This window comes from Nannospalax galili, unplaced genomic scaffold (assembly GCF_000622305.1).
Source record: "Nannospalax galili isolate Female #2095 unplaced genomic scaffold, S.galili_v1.0 scaffold203, whole genome shotgun sequence".
Taxonomy (NCBI): Eukaryota; Metazoa; Chordata; class Mammalia; order Rodentia; family Spalacidae; genus Nannospalax; species Nannospalax galili.
The window spans coordinates 1,693,719-1,704,757 of record NW_008351640.1 but is presented as its reverse complement, the minus strand read 5'-3'; the positions used below and the strand labels follow the sequence as shown (position 1 = coordinate 1,704,757).

General features: G+C 35.2%; 1 non-coding gene across 1 annotated transcript; it reads right to left on the bottom strand.

The window, feature by feature from the left end:
• Window positions 1-10,489: 10,489 nt before the first annotated feature.
• Window positions 10,490-10,595, bottom strand: LOC115066872. Its single transcript, XR_003846315.1, has one exon. It is a non-coding gene; the product is annotated as a U6 spliceosomal RNA (small nuclear RNA).
• Between the last annotated feature and the right edge of the window lie 444 nt (window positions 10,596-11,039).

Genomic DNA, 11,039 nt, shown 5'->3' with positions numbered 1-11,039 from the left:
TCTCAGTTTGGTCTTATATCATTTAATGTTTCTCAAATGCTGTGGTGTATATTTCATGTAATTGACACAGTCCCTAGAAAATAACATAGATGAAATTTGGGCAAAATCTTATTCTATAAACCCTTTTCCTTAATGAAAAATTTTAATGAATTTTACTGCTAATTGTCACCTTATTAACATAACATTTTGCAATTTCATTGGAAAGAAAGTAGTTGTATTAAACCAAGATGTAAATGACTAAATCTGAAAGAAGTTATAAATTGCATATTTATTGTCTTTTTTTACTTGAAAATATAAATCAAGCGACAGAAATATTTCTGGAATTTCTTATAAATTTAAAATAAATGTGTAATTTTCATATTTAATTATGTAATATTTTCTTCTATATTTTCTGTGCCATGCTTCTTTTCCTGCTTCATCAAAAATATTAAGCTGATTTATTTTTATTATTGTTAATTATGTTTATGCGTGTGAGTCTGTGTGTAAGGACGTTCACAGGCGTGTAGGTGCTTGCTGAGGCCAGACGTGATTGATAAGCTGGAACTGGAATTATAGGCAGTTGTCAGTTAGGACCTGGATTCTGGGAAGTGACTTTCAGACCTCTACAACAGGTGTTCTTCATGGCTTAGCTATCTCTCCAGGCCCTCCATCACATTAAAAAAAAAATCTGCTTAATCTTGCATAATCATAGCTGTTTTTTTTTACTAAAAATCAACCCTGCTCATCACAACTGGTTATGAATTTATCAGGCATTATGTATAGAATTAGTGTGCATATTTTGTCCATTCACAGAGACGTTTTTCCTTCTTTCATTACCTATAAGTCTTAATATGATGCCTTGATGTGCACTATCTTGAGTTCCTCGTGTGAACCTGCTCTTCTTCTTACTGTTAATTTTCGTTGACTCTTCTCTGCTATTTGTCTTATCTCTTGCTGTCTGTATTTTCCCCCACTACAGCTGACCTGCTTCTAAACACATACATTCTGAAAGGAGTTATAAATTGCATATTCATTGTCTTTTTTCTTGAAAATATAAATCAAGCAACAAAATATTTTTGGAACTTCTTATAAATTTAAAATAAATGTTTAATTTTCACTTTTAATTTTGTAATATTTTCTCTATTTCCACTCTCTGACCTAGTTGGCTACTTCTAAAACATCAGCTTGTTCCTACTCTGCACTGACAGTTAAGTGTAAAATAATAAATTCATAAACAAATTGGTGAATGACTAAATTGAAATTTATTTTCTGCCTTGAATCACTCTCTCTGAAGCTTAGGTATTATCTAATGTTTCTTTAAATCTAACCCTGAAGTTCTCCAAAAATAATTGAAAGCAAAACCTATATCAGTATTAAAATTATCTTTTGTTTCTGATTTTTTGTGCACCAAAAAATTATGTCATTAATCAGCATAAAAACATTCTTTCCAGGGCTGAAGTGATGGCTCAGTGGTTAAGAGCACTGACTGCTCTTGCAGAGGACTGGATTCAATTCCCAGCACCCACATAGTGGCTACAAACTGTCCCTAACTCCAGTTCCAGAGGAATCTGCAGTGCTCTTCTGGCTTTCATGGCATTGCATGACATGGGTGCACCCACATACATGCAGGCAATACATTCATGCACATAAAATAAAAAAAATAAATTCTTTCCTTTTTATTCCATAATTATTTGATATTTAAAATTTAAAAAGGTAAATTCCAGTTTTAGCAAAATTTACTTCTGCAGCTTGTGATTTTATTAGTGGCACAGATGCTATTAGCTCTACCCTTTGACTTTTAGCAACATAGCCTACTGATAGACTGGTTAGTTTATAAACCTTTCAAAAAATGAGTATTACCATTTCCCCATGAGTAACTAAACCATGTGACTATTACCTTAAGAAAGTGAAGTCAAGCCAGGGTTGATGTCCCAAACATATCATCCCAGCATCCAGGAAACTGAGGGAGGAGGATAGCAGAGAGTTCAAGACCAACTTAGGTTATAGAATGAGAAACTGTCTCAAAGCACAGTCAGTCAATAAACGCTTATGATTTTGAAGCATCTGAGGCAGAGAAGAGATGTCAAGCATCTTGTTTTCACAGGACTTTGAGAAATTTCCACGTGTGTAGCTTCAGATAGAACCACCAATTATATATAGTACAAGTATCTTAAACAAGTTTACCATGGTGAAACAAGATTCTGTTTTTAGATGATATCAACCAGTTGTTCTTTGAGTAATGTGTTATGTGTTTCACATAGTTTCTCACTAATTTAACTCTCAAACTTTGTGAGTCTGTGATTCTCATCTGTATTTCCATATCACAAATGTGTTGCTTGGATGTTCAAGTCACAAACTTGTTGCTTAGAGATATTAGGCCACTCAACCTAGAAATCTGAGATTGTTACGTTGCAAAGCCAGTATTTCAAATCATGTGTTCCTGGCATCAAAATTTATATTCTTTTAACTCCATTGCTATATTTCTAAGATGTAACTTTCTATCTTCATGAGTCAACATTCACATTTAAAAATTACTTATCAATAAATCCATTTCCAATGTGTAATTTTAGTTTACATTATTTGTGAATGCCTCTACAATGAAAAACAAACCTGAACATATTTAAATTCTAGTACAAATTTGTAGGATTAGAAAGCAGAAAAGTGGGGGGAAGGGAGAGATATAATGTTCATCGGACTATACTGATTATCAGAACAAACTGACATATTGTATGCTGTTCTGTGATTTTTCAAAATTTGATTTCTTTTATTTAAACAACAAACTGAAAATTCTGGCACTTCCTTTGATTGGGTACACAGAGAAATGTATCACCAACTTATGAAACATTGTGTTGCTTCCAGTTGTATTTTAAAGCATAGGATTAAAGGCATCACTAAATGTCAGTAATATACTAAACTTTAGGAATAGCAACTTTTGGTAAGCCTTAATCACTCTCTTCATGTGTTATTTGCAAATAGACAGACATTGAAGATTCAATATTATATCTGAGAAAACAGTTGTTAGCAGTTGTAAAAACCACTCATGGTTTCATTTTTCAGCCCAGTTTCATTACCTCTAATGTACACCTGTTATGAGTCCACAAGTCATATTTGATACATTATCCTTTAGACAACTCAAATTTTATAAAATAATAAAAAGGATACAAAAAAATATTTCAAATAAATTCAAATTTTCTCTATGATTTCTTCCAAATGCCTTAATGTAGTCCTATTTTTCGTCTTTTCTTGATTTTGTTATTGTAAGTGTCTAAGTAGTCCAGGTAGTCCTGGAACTCACAGACATCCATTTACTTCTGTTTCAAGAGTATAAACATGTGAACCACCATGCTCAGCTTCTTTCTCATTATTCTTAACATGCCCCACTAACCTGCCATTATCTTATCCTGATCTGCCATGATACAGTTCCCTTTGTTAACTCACATCTCTGTAGTACTTTTTTATCACAAGATTCACACATGAATTTGAGCTACTTGTGCTAGATAATCCTTTCAAGAACCCACTCCCAGTTTTCACTCTCTGATACAATTTAGAAAACATTCTTTATAGACTGAGAAATATGTATTTCCTTGGACATGGTAGGTCAAGCTTGTAATTTCAGATACCCAGTAGGCGGAGGCAGGAAGACTGGAAGTTCAAAGGCTGCTTGTGTGAGATAGTGGAATGCCAGTCAAACTGATTAATTTAATGACAGTGCCTCTTGAAAATAAAATAAAAATATACAAAAAGTATGAGTGTGTATGTTTCTTTTAAACATCATTTTGATGATGTACAGTACAATTCCCTAGTTGAATTTCCCTTAGATAGCAATGAGAAAAGTAATAGAATACTAATTTTCTCAAATGTGAACCTTGTCCATCTGCTCTTTACTCATTCCTTTCATTAAACTTCCTGACCATCCTTCAACCCAATCTAGGATATTAAGGGACTCGTGATTCTTTTTCTTTTTCTATTACTCCACATTGTAGTGGAATAATATATTCCAATATATACAATATGGATACATAAAATTGATTATTAAAGGTGTAAGCAAAACATGCCTACTCCTCCCCAGTTCTACTGTACTACACTAGCTTAATCTCTATCTTGTATTGGTCTTCAGAGTCCTCCTTGAAGAAGAAACTTCTACAGTTTTCTCAGTCAATAGTGGAAGTTTTAATATTTGGGTCATATTGTGTCCTTCTGCTCAATAGTTTCTGTTATTTTATTCACCAAGAGTAGCAATCAAGATTTTAATAAATTTATCCTGAAATTGTTCAAGATCTACCTCATTGTTTTGATTCTAGACTTCATTTTCTGTGACTGTTTTCCTTGCTCTTTCTGTTTGAGCCATGTCTGTTTTTCAAACAGATCCTATAAGTTCTTCTACTTGTAGATACTTATTACCATAGCACTCTAATTACATTAACACAATCTTCATTGGTGCATATTATTGTCATCACATGTTGCAGCAAAGATGAGCTTAAAGGAACAAAAAAGTTAATTTTACTACAGTTGTATAGGTTAGAAGTCAAAAATTGAGCTAAAATTGAATGTGTGGCTAGAGGTCATTACATCTGAACATTCCAGAATATATTGTTGCCTTTCCTTTTTAAACTTATCTCCTAAAGGCAGTGGCATGCCTTTGATCCGGGCCACATAGATAAATCTCTGGAGTGGGTTCCTACATCTTCTGTTTCTCTAATGCTGACTTCTTCCTTGTCACTTTGTAAGAAATATTCTGATTTTATGACACTTAACCAGAAAACTTTTTCTGTACACTTAATCACATCTGTAAAGCCTTTTGTCATATAAGGTTAAAAAAATCCAAAGATTCTAGGTATAAACATTGTGATCTTTCAAAGGTATCACAGGTATATGAATTTCACTTTCTCTATCTTTAGTCTATTTCTGTCTCTTTCTATCATCTATCACCTATCTATCTATCATCTATCTGTCTATCTATCATCTATCTATCATTTATCTATCTATATCATATATCTATCATCTATTTATCTATCATCTATCTATCTATCTATCATCTATCTATCTATCATCTATCTATCTATCTATCTATCTATCTATCTATCTATCTATCATTTATCTATCTATCTATCTATCTATCATCTATCTAGCATCAATCATCTAGCTATCTATCATCTATATATGCTTTAAGAAACTTAGGAGCTCATTTCAATACACTGATTTTTTTTTTACTATTTTTATTGAAATTTTACATAAAGCATCTCAGTCATATTTAGACGCCCCACACCTCCCTGTCATAGTTCATGAGTTCATTAATATATGTTAAGGTCCATTGAGTCAAGTTTGTGTCACCAGATATCCTTCTATGCTACTTCATCCACTGGAATCGGTTCAATCTGTCCAGCATCAACCCTTTAAAAAGCACCAACTCTTTCTCACCTGGCTATGATCAGCTGTCAATAGTTTCTCAGGCAAGGGTGGGGTTTCTTACCCATATCCCTACTTCTGTGCTGGGCTGCTGTCTTGTTTGGTTTTGCATGACTCGTGTGCATGCTGTCATAATTGCTATAAGTTCATATGAGCAAGTTCCCAGCTGTCAAGAAAACTTCCTTTTTGGTCATCCAACACCCCTGGCTCTTACAGTCTTTCTTCCCTTTCTTCAGCAATGTTCCCAGAGCCCTGGGTGGCAGAGCTTTATAAAAGAGGCTTATTTAGGAACATGCATTCTGCAGTTTCTTACTCTCTACATTCAGGCCAGGTGTGGCTCTCTGTGTTAGTCACCACCGCTGCGTGAGAAAGCTTCACCAATGAGAGTTGAGTCTTTTTCTTGTTTCCGAATGACTTATTGGAGAGAAGCTGCTGAGAGATGTATCAACAGATAGGTTCCCAGCACACACATGGCGGCTAAAAAATATCTGTAACTCAAGTTCCAGGGGATTCAACACTCTCTGTGACTTAAGCCGGCATTGCATAATATGGGCACACTTACATACATGCAGGCAATATACTCCTACATGCAAAATAAAAATACTAGAAAAGCAAATTGACTCATTGAATGTTTCAATTCCATCTTCACTTCTGCTTGAGTGTTGCTCAGTATTCCTTTCTCTTTTCTGAATTCACTGTTCAAGTCCTGAATTGTCTTTACTATTTCTTTTATCTATGTATTTGTGTTTTCTTTAGCTCATTAAGTTTCTCTCTTTCCTCTTTGAGTTTTTTGAGTTGTTTGTGTGTTCCTCAAAGTGTTTGAATTCTCTGATCGTGTTTATGATTATTCTTTAAATTCTGTGTTCTGGGGTTCCAATAGATAGTTCTTCTCGTATAACACAATTTTACAATTGGAGCAGACATATTATCTTGGATTTTTGTGTTTTTGCTTGCGGCTCTGGCTTATGGATTTTGTTGTTCTTGTTGGTTGTATGTCTGCTGTGAAATTCTAGCCTGCCTTTGTTTAGTTGAAGTTTGGTTCTGTTTATATTTTGATGTAGTTTTGTTGCTTTCTGATCCAGTATAAATAGGTAGTTCATCTGTGCTTCAGGTTCTCCCATTTAATTTTTTATTAATGGAACAGGATAGCTCTAGACTGGCTTTTCAAGAGTTCTCCAGAAGTGCAAAGGGGTCTTGGCTTGATTCTAGACTATGGGAATTCAGTGGCCAAGTTCTGACAGACTAGTTTAGAATTCTCTGGTAGAAGAGTGGGAGGATCCAGACCCAAGATCAGATGGGATGGTGTGGTGAGGATATACATAGTTAAACAGAGTAGACTGAGCCCTGGGGCAGGGAGAATGTAGCTTGTCTTGGAACAAGAGGATTAATATTCAATGGCCTTTTCTTACTTACTAGGACAGTCCAGAGGTCTTAAGTGGAGGGAACAGGAAGGTTTTAGGCCCACCTAGATAGGGATGGGGGATAAGGGATAGGGGATAGGGGATAGGGGATCGGGGATAGGGGATAGGGAGACCATGTGAGGAGGGACTAACTAGCTCAAAAGAGATGAGCCCTGCAGCAGTGGGAATGGAGCTGGTACTGGAGCAGGGAATCAAGACCCATTGGACAGTATCTAACTTACCAGGCCAGTTCAGAGAGCTCAGGTAGGATGAACAGGAGGGGTTCGAGGCCCAAGGCAAGTATGGGGAACACTTGGAAGGGTCCACCTAGCTTTTCAGATTAGATGTGAGCTCTGGAGCAGCACGAATATAGCTTGTTCCAGAGTAACAGACTGAGATCCGTGTGACATGTCTAACTTACAACACTAATGAGGTCTAGGCAGTCTAAGACCAAGTCAGGGATGGAGGCAGCCTCCAAGAAGTTCTGATTACCTAACCAGAGTAAAATATAAGCCCTGGAGCAGTGAGAAATTTACAAAATTTAAGTTGTGATTTCAAGGTTGACTGCAGAGGGTCCTTGATTATCAGGTTAGTATGGAGCTGCTACCTGAGCAGTTTGACTGGCAGATTAGGGTGGGAGCTAGTAGATCTGAGGCGAACACAACTTATTTGGCAGCATGCAGGGAGGTCTCAGGGATCAAGCTCCAAATCCCGTGTCTGAGGCAGGGGAGGATCCCTGACACTCAGGTTGGTGTGAGAACCAAGATTGCCAGGATTGACTCATTCTGCCAAGACTTGATATATGCTGGGTCCTGAATGCGATAACATCACTGTGACTCTGGGAAGTCTGAGAGCTAAGAGCAATACTTTAAATTTTTGTTAAAAAAATAACCTGGAATTTTAATCAGCACACACACACACACACACACACACACAATAGCATAAGTACAAGTCAAAAAATAAGAATAAAAAGTAAGAATTAAAAGTTTAATTTTTCATAGCTCATATTATTTTCAAAACAGGAAGCCAAGAGAATGAAAATTATTTACTGAAATTAATAGGAAAAGCTAAAAAGTAGGACTGGTGGGGTGGCGCAGCACGTAAAGGTGCTTGCTGCCAACTCTGAGAATTTGTGTTTGATCCACAAAATGGGAAATAGAGACTATCAGAAGTTGTTCTATGCTCTCCATATGCACACTATGACACACTTCCCTCAATAAACAAACAAATAAATAAATAAATAAATAAATAAATAAACAATAAATAAAATTTAAAAACATATATAAGCATTAGCTTACTGAATGCATTTCTGTGTGAGCAGAAATTTTTAGAAATATAAATTTAAAATTTGCCTCCTAAAATCATGAAAAAACCACTTCTGACAAATCAAAAACCTTATGTCACCTGTAGAAAAGAACAATTTTAATTATAATGGATCAGACATTAGTTATGCAAATGGAAAAAGGGAAAGCCATCTAATGTGCTACAGGAGAGGAAAGGACAAAATCATAGTGACAGCTAGCTTTAATTTGAAGTAGCTTGAAGTTATATACATCCAAAAATCCCTAGATTAGCATTTTATTACATCAGTACAGATAATTTTTTTCTGAGAAAATTTGAAGTGAAAATTTAAAAGAATAAGCTTTTCTAAATTGTCAACCATGGAGACATTAAAAATGATGGTTATAAGTAAAAGACATGTAAGGGAACCATCAAACTTTCTAAATCAGAGACAAATCATGTACCTCATATAAAAGACTGAAGCCACTTCTCTCCAAATCCTTATCTTCAATGATATCATGAGAAAACTTCAGCTTTGTCTACATGGAGAGTTACTCTACAAAACTTTTTTATAATTCTTACATAAGAAAGCATTGTAACTTATTGAGTCTTTGCCTAGAACACGCATTATCCTTGACTTGATCCCCAAATCAGAAGAAAAGATATAAAAAAGGAGAAACATGAAGATAAAATTTGAAGTTTTAATGCATGTGTAGCTTGTGCAATGGTAAAATCAGTATGGTCAGTACGTCTATATGCTCAACCATCAAGCATTGAGTTTTTGTAGTGAAATATTTAAAATCCTCTCTTTGGGTAATTTTGAAATTAACTGCTCTATTATTGGCTAGGATCATCCTTGTGAAATGGAATACCAGAGTTTACTTTCCCTCCCTAGTTCTCTGTACCTTTGGCCAACTTCTACTCACCTGTTGACTTCTGTGGTCACTAATATTGTATCCACTTCTGTTCAGTGAAGTGTTTTCCATTCCATGAATAAGCAAGGTCATGTAGTATTTGTCTTTCTGCTTCTGTGTTATTTTATGCAGTTCCCTCCATTTAGTCACACATGACAGGATTATATATATAGTAGCTGAATATTAGAGATGTCACATTCTCCTTATCTTTTGTCATTTCATGGATACATGTTAATTCTATATCTTAGATATTTTGAATAGAAATACAATAAAACATGCCGATAAAGATGTGTTTCAAATAGCAATTCAATTCCTTTGTGTGTATACTCAAGAATGTGATTGGAGTGTAGTATGTTATTTCTATTTTTAACTGAGAAACATCCATATGCTTTTTCATAATGAATATTCTGAATTCTATACCCACCAACTGTAGATGCATTATTTTTTTCCTCTACAAAATCTTGATGATTACTATTAAAAACTGCTAACATTTAAAACTACTAGTTGAAAGTTTTTGACCAGCATGAATTCGTTAGTTTTTAAGAAAAGTACCATGGTTATACATTGCAGAAATCCCAATGGAATCATGTGGAGAGTCTGCATAGTACATTACAACCCATGTGAAAAACCAAAATTATTTCAAAATAGAAATCTTAAGAAATAAACATCTTGGGATTGGGAAGATGTCTCAGTCAGTAACCTGCTTGCCCAGCAATGCTGAAGACCCGATTTCAATTCACAGCAACCAATTAAAAAAAAAAAAAAAAAAGAAGTTGGGCAAGCCAACATGTACTTGTAACCCCAGTGTTGAGGAAGCAGGGAAGGAGAATTGCTGAGGGCTCTCTTGTGAAACTGTCTAGCAAAATCTGTGAGCTCTAGCTTCAATGAGAGCTATTACCTAAGAAACTAATTTGGACACCAAGATATATAGAGTTTGGGATTGACCAAGTGTCTGAGTGGGTTCCTTAAATCAATTGTGAGATAGTTCAATTTGTGAATTAATTAGAATAATGCAATTTTATTTTTAAAATATTTTATTTGCCATTTTTATTTTATGTCTATGTATATATTGCCTGCATGTGTATGTAAGTGCACCTGTGTCGCACAGTACCTGCAGAGGTGAGGGGAGAGTGTCAGATCCCCTGGACCTGGAGTTTCCAATGGTTGCTGGCCATCATGTGGGTGCTGGGAGCCAAACCTGAGTCCTCCCTAAGAGCAGTTCATGATCTTAACTGCTGAGCAATCGCTCCAGCCCTGTCATTTTATTTTTTAAAAGAATGACTGAGAAAGTTGCCTGATGTCAAACTCTCAAACTTCGCCTTACACACACACACACACACACACACACACACACACACACACACACACACACACACACACACACACACACACACACACACACACACACCCCACACACTGTGATTCACATTCATTGAAACAATATCAAGAAAAAAACAATAAAACAAAAGCACCGACTGTTATATATTTTCTGTTAAATTTTTTTTACTGAAAAATATGGAACACTTCATGAATTTGCATGTCATCCTTGCATGGGGACATACTAAACTTCTCTGTGTCACTCCAATTTTAGTGTACATGCTGCTGAAGTGAGTATAACTGTTCTATATTGTATCAGTTGGTTTTGAAAAAAAAAGTTGTGAGGAAATACTTGAAATTTTTATGGATAAATATTTAACATTTCAGAAAAGGCCAAAATATACAAAACAATGACATGTAAGTAAGATACAAATATACCATTAGAGGAATATTGTGTGATATGATAAAAATATAGCCATTGACTGATTGAAGCTAAGCAAATTGGCTTAAATACAATAAAAGAAACAGCAATGTCTAGCCAATACATATATTCAGATAATACTGACTTCAACCACTCCACACTGATTATTCGCAAAAGTTTCACACAGATGCCAAAGATACAGGTACCAGATGGAAATTTACATTAGCAAGAAGCTCCAAAGTGTTAAGGTCCTCATCAAGAGAAGCTCCTTATCAATAAAATGCTTATAAAGCCTTATTACAGGAAGAGTAAAGTTAATAT